This window comes from Natator depressus, chromosome 4 (genome assembly GCF_965152275.1).
Source record: "Natator depressus isolate rNatDep1 chromosome 4, rNatDep2.hap1, whole genome shotgun sequence".
NCBI classification, from domain to species: domain Eukaryota; kingdom Metazoa; phylum Chordata; order Testudines; family Cheloniidae; genus Natator; species Natator depressus.
Genome location: NC_134237.1, coordinates 24,808,252 through 24,821,755, shown reverse-complemented (window position 1 = coordinate 24,821,755; position 13,504 = coordinate 24,808,252). Strand labels below are relative to the sequence as shown.

Below are 13,504 nucleotides of genomic sequence, written 5' to 3'. Positions count from 1 at the left end.
GACATGCCAAAGTTCAGTAAAAATAGTCTCAATCAACTGAAGTCTTATTTCTCTTCTCTCTCTTGTTCAAGCCCTTCCACACATGCTTTTCAGTAGCTAACTCGCATTTTTCCAGCATTTTCCTGATAGTTCACTATCTTCCTCCATCCTCTCCTCCTCAACCTCAGCCTCCCTCTACCCCTTCCTCTCCACACACACACACACTGATTGTCACTGCTGTGTTTAGGAGCCATATCTGCACATGTTGTTCTATACAACGTTACAGTATTTAAGTCCACTTGAATTTGGCCTCTGGGTGGAAGCATTAAAAAAAATTAACTTGCCTGCAAGTAGCAAACAAAAATATTGATAGAAATCTGCCCTTTTCAGAGAGAGATTACTATAATAAAATTTAGTCATTTGATAAATTGAGCTGACTTAATTTGCAGCTACTCCATCTCCAGCTAAAGTCTCCTTCCAAACCCCTTCCCCCAGACTGTATCATTTCTTACATACACTGTAATACAAAACTTCAGTTGAGGTGAATGGCTTTTACTTCATTTTGGTACTCAGTACTATAGTATTGCTATTCTGAATTAAATTTACTATCCATATAGATATGTCATATGCACTCCCAAAAGTTATTCATGTCTATGACAGGTGGAAATAAATGACTTTTTTTTTAAGTATATATGGTTTTCTTTTTAAATGCCAAAATACTGTCTTACATATACACACAGTAGGTAAGTATTTCAAGTTGCACTAAAAATAACAACTGACACTTATTCCAACAATGAAAGAAAGTGTACATAGTCTATTAACAAAATTGGGTTTTTATAATATTTATCACTGTTGCCAACCAAGGGCACAATAATTGACATTTGGATTTCATGCTCTTGTGATAACTGAATGAACTTATGTGAAACAAATAACTATGACTGATTAAACCCGGGAATATTCAACTCTTTTCTTTTTGGGTCTCAAAGGTAGCCAAGTACTGGTGCTGCTCTTCACTACTCATCTGCAGAGTGATTCATGCTAAATTTATGTGTAACAGATTTCTTTTCTCTTTTTTCCACCCCATACACACCAGGAGTCTCAGAAGAATCTCAATTATATTAATATTTATATGACTATATTACAACAGGTCTGTGATAAAATATACAGGAAGCTTGTTATAAAATGACATGGGGTATGTCTATACAGTTGCCAACCCTCCAGGAATTAAAGATTAATCTTTAATTAAAGACAATGCCATGTGATGAAACCTCCAGGAATTTATCCCAACCAAAGCTGGCAACCCTAGCTGGGAGTGGGCCACCCATCCCAGGTAGACAGACCCACACCAGCAGGCCTCAACCTAGTGTGCTAAAAATAGCACTGTGGACATGGCGGCTTGGGCTGGAGCTCAGGATCTTGAGCCCTGAGGGTGAGGGGGGTCAGGTAGACTTGAGAGCCGGAGCCACAAAATCCACTCTGCTATTTTTAGCCCGCTAACTTGAGCCCTGCTAGTGTGAGTCTGTCTACCTAGGGTGGGAGGCTTGCTCCCAGCTGCAGTGTATACACTCCCATGGGGGCTTTGCAAGAGTTTGGTAGAATAGTTGTTTATCTGTCAGATCTAATAGTTACATGGGATCCTTTTACTGGCAATAAACAAATACATTCTTCCCTCTCCAATAGTTCCTGTGTGTCCTCCACTGGTGATGTTTCAACACAAGAAAATACTGATTCTCATGTTCTATTATAATCCATCCTGATGGGCATTTTATCCAGTCTCTGAAAACCTTTCGTTAACAGAGTTATTTTAAAATACAGGATCATTTTCTCCTTTGAAATCTGGATTGTTTGTGAGCCACCTGAATGGTACCAAGGAGCAAGACCCTGCCCTTAACTGTCTAAAAATTTCCTGCATGCATAACAAGTTCCTATACTCCACATCATTTTAAGAGATGTGTTTGGGTCAAAACTCCTCTCCACAGCACTAATCTTCAATGGGCATATGATTGTTTATTACCAGATGCCACTGGTGTTAAGTTACAACAGTCTAAGAGATAGTCACACAAGAGCCAGCACAGATTAGCCCACAGGATCAGAGTCATGATCAGAATAAAGGATATGTTTGGAGAGGAAGAAGGGACCTCTGCTCTACTCTGCTAATCTCATTGTACCCCCTCAGTCCCCCAAATCCACATCTTTCCACTCAATTAGAATAATAAATTATTATTAAGCCCCAACCACGTGTTCTACGATGACATGAATATAGAGACTGGCCCTGCCCCAAAGAGTTTTTGATTTAAAAGACTATCATGGAAGAGGAAGTTAGCACTGGATGATCACAAATAGGAGTTAAATTAAGTCAGAGCAGAATGTTGCTTTTGCATTGAAAGTCTGTGGGTGTTTCTCCATCATTTAATGGCATCAGGAATGAGTTAACTTAATTTTTAGGAGCAGTCTTTTTTGGAGGGATAGTGGTTTTTTGATTTTTTTTTAAATAATGACTTTTTATGGGAAATTTCCCCAATCCTGGAGCTGCTGCCACTGCCATTGTAAAAATTATTCTTACCAGAAAGGGTAAAACGTGCTACTTAGATGCTTGTGTTAACTCCCCTCTTTCAATCAGCTGGCGGGCATTAAAGTCAGTGGAGTTATGCCAATTTATCCGAGTTTAGGATTCAGGGTATATAAGGATATCCATGTGATACAATAGTGATCCAAGGTTCTGTAGTGTAAGAATTGCCAACAATGATTACGTTACTTTACATTTGAGACAAATATAATCAACAAAAGAATAACTGACTAGTCTGAGTCTTCATTGACTGCACAATACTCTAGAGATTATAAAAGAACAATACTATGAATAATAAATGTATACAATCCCTATTCAAAATGCAATGGACCACTTGAGTTGAAGATTATTTAGTCAGCATCTTCTTGTACAGACAGCAAATACAAAAATTCAAAACATATAACTCTGGATTTTTTGGTTTTTATTAGCAAAGGAAATCATAGTATCTCCATAGTACTGGAATGCAATTTAGTGATTATGGCACTATTATTCTTCATTGGTCTATTTGAAGGATTATCTAACTTCCCCATAAGTGTCTTGCTCCTTCTAAAAATAATACATTAAATTGTTTCCTCTAAAGATGTTCTTAATATGCTGACAGAAATGGTGGACGTAAAGCCAAGTTTAACTATGTAGAGTGTATTTATGGTTTCAATTTTTCTCCATTTAACCTCTTTAAAAAAAAGACATAGAAGTAGCCAGGATATGCTTAGTGTAAATGCTATCCCTAAGGCATAAGAACTGCTCTCTCTGTGCATCACGTGGGGCGCATGACACTCCAAAGGGGAAAACAAGAAAGCAGGAGCACTGCTTTACCCCTAACAGAGCTAACTGGGTGCACAAAGGAGAGTAAGCTGCATCCTCTGAAGTGTTACTTCCACTGTACATCTAGAACAGATCAGATCCACAATGCCCCCAATGGAGGCCTGTGCATTAAAAGGTGTAATTGAGTCCTGCACAGGTATGACACACATTAGTCACATACAAATAATTTAGTACACTAGGTACCAAGTACAGTTAGTATATTAGGTATCGAAATTTTAGATGTGTAATTTTAGTATATTGGTATAAATGGGTACTTCGTTGCAGTAAACAATCACATCATATACTCTAGCAAGTACACGCTATGGGCTCAATTAAATCCTGACTCAGGCAAAATTCCCATGTAGTTCAACATGAATTCCACCAGAGTGAGACTAGATTTGGGCAATATTAGTTAATTTACAAATTACTACTGGCACCTTTTCATCAAGAAAACACAACAACTCTCTCCCCTGCACTAAACTAACACTTGAACGTATGACCTTACCGTCAGTAGGTTACAATGCTAAAGACTGAAAAACCACATTATTGCTATAGCAGGATTTCCCTCCTCCCCCTCAATTCACTATACTTAATTGACATTTTACGAGATAGCAATTTAATTCTGAGCATTTGGGGCTATATTTAAGTCAGACTAAGTAAGTACAATATCAATGTTTTGAATGAGTGGCAAAATATATGTCTTAGTTTGCAGAACAAAGAATCAACTTTTGATCTCAGGTACACCAGGGTATAAAAGTAATGTACTATCTATCATTCATTAATGCACCAAAAGACAAAGGACTGGTACATGTTTCTGTGCGTTTTTTTCAGAAGTATCTTATAGGATATGGAATTCTAACTCAAGAGCTCTTACAGTCTGTGCAAATGTTTGATGAAGAGAACCACAGCTGAACAAGCCAATATTTTAAATTCAATGGAGTATGGAAAATGCCAGAAGTTATTAATCATGTTACAAATTGATATCCACTTTGTCATGTTGATCTACACCTCCTTTCTTATCTCCAGGGGTTTTACTGATACCTGTGGTAGAAGTACACATTCCATTCATTATACAAATTGTGTTATCACATACTTCACTTTAACTTACTGCTAAAGCACAAAGTTAAAAAACCTCACATCACATACCTCCATTGACAAACGTACTATAAACTCATAATAATGAATATTATTTTATCTTTACCAATAGATGTTGTCTTACCTTTATCAAGTTAACCTGAAATGTCCCTTTCTCCTATTCAGCTCCCAGGAACAAAACAAGTGAACTCCACCCTACGAACAAAGAAAAATTTAAAAGTGATTGGCACTGTGCTGAAAGTAGTAATTATATTACTACCATTAAAAAAAGACTCTGTTCCAGGGTGTCAAGCGTATGGCCCACTGGCCAGATGCAGCCTACAGAACAGTTTCATCTCGATTCCCGCAAATCTTTGGGCTTGTCTGTACAACTCTGGAGTCTCCACTACAGGTGTGTTGGGCTCTAGCTCCCTGGCTAGTCTGCAGTGATGTAGCCTCTGTTTGAAACAAGACCACATCATTGTGCTCTAAGGAACATTTCTGTCCACACAGAGGAATAAGAGGGAGTCCACACTGGAACACTACAAATCACAAGGTGGTCATTAGGCCCACCATATGAAAATTGTTTGACACCCCCCTACACCACTATCCTGTAGTGTCTTCTTGTAGCCATGTAAAACTATAATGTCACCTGCAGGAGAATCTAAGGACTATGCATGGCTAGTTACAGTAGAACCTCAGAGTTACAAACACCAGAGTTACAAACTGACCAGTCAACCACACACCTAATTTGGAACCGGAAGTACACAATCAGGCAGCAGGAGAGAGAAAAAAACAAAAAAACAAATGCAGTACAGTACTGTATTAAACATAAACTACGAAAACAGTAAAGGGAAAGCAGAATTTTCTTCTGCCTAATAAAGTTTCTAAGTATTAAGTCAATGTTCAGTTGTAAACTTTTGAAAGAACAACCATAACGTTTTGTTCAGTTACAAACATTTCAGAGTTATGAACAAGCTCTATTCCCAAGGTGTTAGTAACGCAGAAGTTTAACTGTAAATAGTCAGTACAGTATTTCAAATGTGACACCTGAGGACTAGCATTTGATAAAATGAAGCACATGGATGGCAAAATATTTAGCAACACTCTATCAATTATGGGAGGGAAATATTTATATTTTGCAATTTATGCTTATTATCTCATCTTCCAAGACAACTTGGCAGAATGCATGCATTGCTACTCATCCGGTATTCTTTGAATGGATGAGTGTTCCTTCATGCCTCAGCCCCCACAGGTCCAGAGTAAATCAGCATATATGTCATTGCATTAATTTCTATAGCACTGATAATTCACAAGGTTTACAAACCAAAGCCTTCTCTGGCTCCCATGATGGCAGAACCGCACAGACCTGACTGGGAGCTGGATCAGAAACGTATAGCAGCACAGGTCGTCAGTTCCAAACAGCTGTTTGGTCATTATGTGCATACTTCTTAAGCTACAGTTTGGTCCAAGATCTGTCTAGAGGGATACATACTACTTCCTCTCCAACTAATCACCAATAAAACACAGAGGCTGCTTCAGGACTACAGCCTCACAAGATAATTATGACAGAACATTACCGGTGCTTAATTTGTAATGAAAGAAGTGCCAGGGCTCACACAATTTCTTTTTTTACTTTCATGACCGACACAGCAAGCCCAGAGGTGCTGAGCTATGAACTGCCAAGTGGAGAAGTGCCGAGGCTTAGCCCTGGCAAGCCCTGGCACAAATTAAGCACTGATTATTACTGGAACTACTGTTGGCATTAGAGTAGAGCCAAGAGGCCCTAATCAGACCCTGGCCCCAAAAACACACAGTACATTGTATGAGGCAGTTAGTGCCCCCAAGAATGCACAAAACACAAGGCAGTTAGTGCAACAAAGAGCATACAGTTTACATTAAGATTGGATGTGACATGGAAGTGTAACAAAATGGAGGGAGTTGCAGAAGGTGGCCAAAGGTAACAATGTAGTTACAGAGGCTCACTAAATCCGATTTAAAAAAAAATGCAATGTAAATAAAACAGGAGATATTAATATCAACAGTCCCTGCTGGCTACCAGCCTAGCCATTATCAGTTGGCAGTTTACCATAGGCCTCCTGACAGAAGTAGGTCTTGAGAAAGGATCTGAAGAAGGATAGAGAAGTGGATATACAGATGCATTTGCGGACTAGTTGCCCTTTGTGTGTGGAGTCGTGAAAGAAAATGTGAAGTGGGAAAAATGAACAAATAAGCAATTTAGACTAGCATCACTGGTGAAGTTGAGTCAATGGCAAGACTAAAAAGGGGACAACATAGTCAGAGCCACAGGCCAGAAATATTTTAGTAGCAGCATTTTGAGAATGCACCTAAAATTGGTAACATGGATGTGAGGAAGTTCAAAATGGAGACGGAATTTCTGCACAAGAAAAAGAAAAAGGCTACATCTCGAAAATGTTACAGAGGAAGCAGAAGCAAGATCTGGATATGGCTTTGGATGCATGGGCTAAAGTGAGGACAAACTTGAAGAGAACACCCACGTTTATAGGCCTGAGTGGATGATAATGTTGTCAACAGTAACAGAGAGAAGGGAGAGGGAGGACAGGACAAGGAGGTAAGTTTTGGCCCTGCTAAATGTACTTTTCTGCAAGGGGTGTCAGAGGCAGGATCAGTTGCAGGTGTGAATGGAGGGAGTCAGACCAGGAGAGGAAAGACAGATTTGAGAAGCATCAACATAAAGATGGTACATGGAGGCGTGTGAGCAATGAGATCACCTAAAGAAATACAGCAGAGAGATAGTAGGATGAAGCCAAGGATGGAGCCCTGCAGGTGCCACAGAGAAAGTGAAAGAGGGGAAGAGGATTCACTAAACAGAATTCTGAAGAACAGACACCAAAGTAGGAAGGAAACGAGGAAAGTAGGGACTCAAGAAAGTCAGAGGAAAATATTTTAAGAATGAGGGGGAAGGTCAACAGTATCAAAAGCCGCAGAGAGATCAAGGAAGATGAGAATGGAGAAGTATCCTGAGAATGGATTAGAAGTCCGTAAAAAGGCTACTAAAGACCTCAGCAAGAGCAGTATCAGAGGTCTGGAGAGAGAGTGAAAAACAGTTTGAAGAGTACAAAGGACAAAGTTGGAGAAGGATGGACCAGTCAATGAGTTTATAAATGAGAGGAGGGAGATGGAGTGGTAATTTCAGTGGGAGGGCAGGATGAAGGGAGGAGGGACTTTGGATGGAGAAACCAAAGCATGCTTGTATTCTGAGGAGAAGCATCTTGATGAGCGCATGAGGGTATGGAGAAAAGGGAAGTAGAATATGGCGAAAAGAGAGGTCATGAGGGGCAGTAAAACCAAGGTTTTTACTTCTTTTGATTCATATAACTGTTTCCTGAACCACTACAGTATTGCCTTAGAAGCTGACATCACTCATTTAGCCTCTCTAAACCCTTTCACAATGCCCACTGCTTATCTTATCTGAAGTAGTGCTGCACATATCAACATACATTCAAAGCCTGGGGATTGGTTCTCCCTCATTTCCGCCCCAAACATCAACCAAATATTTATCACCTCCTTCATAATATTGAAACAGCCAGCACTACCACAAAAGACATGGAAAGAAGTGGCTTTCTGATAATCACTTGATTCAAACAGCATGTCCTTGGTTTTAAAACTGCGTGTTTTGAAGTCTGAGTTTATCAGTTGGGCACCCAGCAGCTGTTCTATTACATTGTTCAGAAGAAGAAATTAACTTTGTCAGAGTTGGGGGCTGGGAGAGCAAAGGAGAAAAATCTAGCTAACATCTTTGGTTATAAAATATCTGACACCATCATCATCTTTATACAGAAATTCTGAAGTGTTGCAACTGGTTTATAGCCCATACAGCTAATCCTCAGTGCCCCATGACTGGTTTCCATACCCTACTTTATGTAATTTAAAGAAAAACACCACGCATTTGGCTCATGACAGCGATCTGAAACTTAAATGAAAAAACCTTCTTTTCATTAAGTGGAGAGAATAAACTGCTGAAATGAGTTTGAAAGGTTTTTTCTTTTTTAATTAATACAGTCACCCACTGATGGCAAGTGTATCTTGCTAGAGAGTGACCTCATTTTGTGATTGTAGCAGTCTGGTAGGCCTGTATTTGAGGCTGTAAAATAGCTTCCAGCCTCTCTTAACAATCAGAAGAATAACTAATGACCTACATTTTTAAAACTTACTAGAAGTTTTGTGTGCCTTGATGTTGGGGTGTTGAACCTAACTAAAGGGCCTGATTTTCAGAATAGGTGTTCAACACTTTCTGAAAAGAAAAAAAGAAAAAAAATCAAGACTTTTAGCAAGACTTTCAAGTTTGGCACCAACATCCCTAGCCCCTTATGAAAATTTAGGCCTAACATGCTGAAACATCTAGGTTTATTATTATTAAACTGCCACAGCTTTTACAGTTGTATTTAGATTTATTCACTCTGTGAACATTTCACATCGTAAGTGTGTTAGCTGGTTTTAAAACAAATTTGTAACACACACCTTAAAAAGGAACCTTCAGCAGCACCAACAAAGCCTTCTCATGCTGGAAAAGCTCCATTAAAATCTCCTTTGCAGCTTCTCACAAACTCTCTCCCAGTGTCACTTAGTCTCTCCCCACTACTGAGCTTGTGTGTATCTTGCAACATGATCTAAACACTGTCAAATCCAGGCTCTGGTGAACCAATGAAATGAATTCCATATCTTCTTGAGAACACTTGGCTGAGTCCCCCATGATTATACAAAGGATCACTCTCACAATCATCTCAACAGAGAGGATCCAAATCATTTAGGGCTATGACCCTACGAGTTACAAGTTAAGAAGAAGGTAACTGAAGGTGCAACACCTTTAGGACAAAACAACACTTTGTAAGAGTATAATAAAAACAACATATGGTAGATTAGAGTTTTCAGTTTGTAAGGGAAACTACTGCTCTTTGGGCTGAACAGTAACCTCCAATGCTCAATAAAGATCTCAACTCCAATAAGTATAATATGCATGCCCTGGGCCAAACGTACCTTTTCATGGAAAACTTGCAAGACAATGGGGTAGAAGAACAGCAGTACTCCCAAAAATCCCATGAGATCCAACTCAGTTACTGCTGCATTCTGACCTCAGCCAGGAGTGGGCAGCAGCTACTCAGAAGAGACAGAAGGTGCAAACTTCAAGTTACACAGAGCCTGCTCCCAATTCTACAGATATTTGCAGTGAAGGTCTTTAGGCAGTCACTCCACACTGTTTCCCTACTCCCTCCTACCAGCACAGCTCACCAAACAGCCATGGATCTCCCTGCATGCAGGTGTTCTTGCATACCATGACCCCCCCCCCCCCCCCGAAAAGAAGGCAGAAGACATGGAGCTGAAGTTATTGTTTACATTACCAGTGTAATTTCCATAGATTTCTCTGGAGGAATTTAAACTGAGTTACTTAGGAGGCATAATGCCTGGAGAGCGACAGCTCCCCAGCTTCACCTTCCTCACATGGGACTCCAGTCACGTGTTACTCATGCACAATGTGTCTCCACAGGCTCATGAGGAGCAGGAAATTTGCAACACAAATTACAATGCCCCTCCCCCGTTTCCACAGTTCCTGGGATCTTCCTGCACCTTCCTTTGCTCCCCTCCGCAATGCAGAATTCAGCAACTGGCGTGATGCATGTATACATTAGAAGAGAACATACACAATGGACACACTGTTATGGGGGGGCGTGTTTCAAGATTTAAGAAATTATATCACAACACATAAGTGGTGGGACTAAGCAGACTACGAGTTAGCTCTGAAGTCATCTCTATGAGCACAAATAAATCCACTGTGAACACTCAATCTATTGTGTGTTTCTTTAAACAACACCGGTTCAGCTATTTATCTTCAAACAAATACAGTTGAAACTTGTTTTCCACCTAAAAAAAATACAAACCTTGGCAGCAGAGCATTGGAAGGGAATGAAAACTATAGATTGTTCTTCTTGATACAGGCTGGTGATTTTAAAGAGTGTTGAAATAAAAAGTTTTATATGAAGTGAGGGTTCAGACACACTGTTTCATCACTTTCAAAGTTAATTAGATCAAAATGGATTCCTCAAGCAGAATTTATCCCTACTATATTAGCATAAAATTATGTGAACAATTATGTATATACTGCAAAAATCAAGATAGACGAGAGCAGTGGCTTTATTGTGTTATCTTTCTTTCCCCTGACACCGGGTATTCCAGATAGGGGCTTTCAAAATAGGTAGCTTTTAAAGAATTTATACACTTTTTATTTTATTGTGTAATCCCCCACTACTGTCCCTATCACACTCTATGTAGGAAAATCTGTCAAGAACCTGCATTTTTGATTTTGGTAAGATTCTTGTTGTCAGGTACCTCACGTAAGTATTTAGGTCAAGATGCATACATTTCTCCCTGGATTTCACAAATGGATCAGGTGGATGCTAAAGGAACACTCCTTCACTCCCTCTACTCCTCCAAAAGCCAAACAACTCAGAGAAGAAGCAATGTTTCTATGCACAGAAAGGGCAGCACAATGTATGTTGTGCTTTACTGATCATTTTATTTTAGTAGACTGTTGTTGGGTTCTGGCAGCCACATTTCAGGCCAGTATCATCAGTACATAACGTACAGAGAAGGGTTTGTATGACCACAGTGGAAGAAGCTAAAGAGGTCACTGGCTATAAGAACTTGAGCTAAATTCAATCACTATTTATTGTAAATTGCATATAAAACACTCACATTCCTGAGTGTTTTATATGCAATTTATCATTCCCTTAAATCTCCCCTGAAGAACAGAGACAGAAACTTAAAATTTAACACTGGCTAACAGAGTCTAGGGCCTAGAGTAAACTGTCAGTTTACTCTAGGCCCTAGACTCTGTTACACCAAAAAGTTGGAAAAAAACATACTTAATCGTTAAAATGTTCTGTTTCAAAAGATAAGGAAGCTAATTTCTGCCACAGGTTAATATTTATTGTGTATTTAATTTGCAATATTTTTCAGTGCAGTTGAATAGTATTTTCATGATTTTCTTACTCCATTTTTCACAACATGTCTTCCAAAAGGATTCCATCCATTTAAAAAGCATACATTGCGAGGCAGCCTACAGGATCAAAGACTCTTCAGCTAATAACAGAAAGTTATCAGGCCTTCAAGGCAAATGCTGAGGAAGAGGCAAAGCTTGGAATCATTACAGAGATAGCTTTAAAATAATTAAACAAGTTATTTGGAATCAGTAGTACTTAGTCTATTGAGAAAATGAATAGAATCCGTCAGGAAACTTCTTGAAGTGAGGCAAAGTACAGAAAAGTCCTACAACATAAGTAAGATGAAATTTCATTTGATGTCGCTTTTGCAAGGCAAAGAGACTTTGTCCTTCTTGAGAAGTTTTGTAAGAAAAAATAACTATATGTATACAAATACTTAGCATGTGGATTTCTGTGGGGTCACGTTATCTTTCAGAAAAGCGTAACTCACTTTTTAAACAGCGGTTTGGATACTGGTTCTTTCTAGAACACAAAGCTATGATGATTTGAATACTTTGTGAATGGTCAGCATGTGTGTGTTCTCCTAGAGAAAGGAAAAAATTATATTCTGCGCAGGAACTGAAGCAGACAAGTGCTTCTAATTAAGGACCAACAAGCTGCTTCAGTTAAAGAATTTCAGCTGAAACTGAATCAATGCATTCATTCCTGTGAGATTAGCTATTCTCACAGGAAGGACAATGGGATTTCACCATGCTATGGTGCAACCTGGGGCACACACTTCAGAGCACCTTTTTAAGTTTTAAAGTGGCAGAACCAGGCCCATTGAGAGAAATCTGGGGCCCTTGTACATTTTGCTCGCTGAGGCCTGCCCCTCCCATTTCACTTTATTTACATAGATGTTAGATCCGGGGGGAGGGAGGCCCTGAGTTCTGGATTACAGTACAACTGCCCCCGCCTTCACTCCCAAGGCAGATCAGAGGGTCCCAGGATTATGTGATTCTGGAATATGTAGGTACTAAAATTAACAGCGGATTTTCAGGGAGGAGGAAAGTACTTCTGTGGGTGAAGCCTCCCCCAGCCCTTCTCTCTCTTTCTCACTCACACTATTTTTCTGTATTACTCTACTCCATTCAGGCACTCACAAACTGAGCCTTTTCTGATCTCAACTGAATTTCATTTTCCCCTCACCGGATTAGAGTGATAAGTACCCATTTTAAAACATCCAATATGAAATATGAACCTTTTGTTTTCAACTGAAATCCACTGCAAATAAGAGCTCAGACTGCTTTGTAGAATAATAAAATACAATACTCTCTAATACAAGAGAAGAAAGATTTAGAACTGGGGAAAAACAAAGGCATCTCAGACAGTGTGTAATAACTGCAGTTGTTTTTTTTTTTTAATGGCAAATGTAATTTCATTTTTAAGAACTACTTAAGTTGTAATGTGTGATTCTGTATTGAATAGTGACTCTTTAAATGGCACTGTAAGAATCCATGTTTATTTTATTTCATGGTAATTCCAAGATCATCTTTGCAAATAAGATGACTAGGATTTCCCCCCACCCGAATTGCAATACATACAAATCCTTGGATACAGGTCAAGCAGTGTTCTTTTGGTTTAGTGCATCTCATAAACAGTAGCTCTGGGCCATTTAGGATGAATGAAAAGTCTGATGAATATGCATCTGAGGTGTAATCACCTGTATACCTAAATTCTCCATTTCGAATTTACACTAGTTAAAATCCTGTTCATGATGCATAAATCAGAACAGAATCTAGCTGTGTTGTCTCTGAGTAATATTATGTATCATATCTGATTACTTTAGTGAAATACACTTAAACTAACCACATAAGATTATGAATACTAAGAGGCAGTAGACTGGAAAAAATATCAACTACCTATTTACCCAGACCCCCATTTCTGACTATTAGGATGCATGACCAATTCAGGGAAAAAGCCAAAGGAAAAGGAGAGGGGAAAACAGCTTTAAACAGTTAGATACAAAACGGCTTAATTAGAGCTACAGATGATTGTCCCATCCACATTTAAAGTGCCCGCTACCAAACAGAAGCATTTTGGCAAAGGGCCTTTTAAAAAG

The 13,504-nt window shown here is 39.1% G+C and overlaps 1 protein-coding gene across 3 annotated transcripts in view; it reads right to left on the bottom strand.

Annotated features, from left to right (window-relative positions):
- The window catches only part of BMPR1B (bone morphogenetic protein receptor type 1B), a 350,045-nt gene that overhangs the window by 275,635 nt on the left and 60,906 nt on the right, over window positions 1-13,504 (bottom strand). For 2 of the 3 annotated variants that reach the window (XM_074950638.1, XM_074950637.1), the window contains exon 2: window positions 4,569-4,639. The gene's annotated coding sequence lies outside the window, so the exon portion shown is untranslated. Of the gene's footprint in view, window positions 1-2,542; window positions 2,887-4,568; window positions 4,640-13,504 lie in introns of those variants that run through there. The other variant, XM_074950641.1, reaches the window with a different exon arrangement.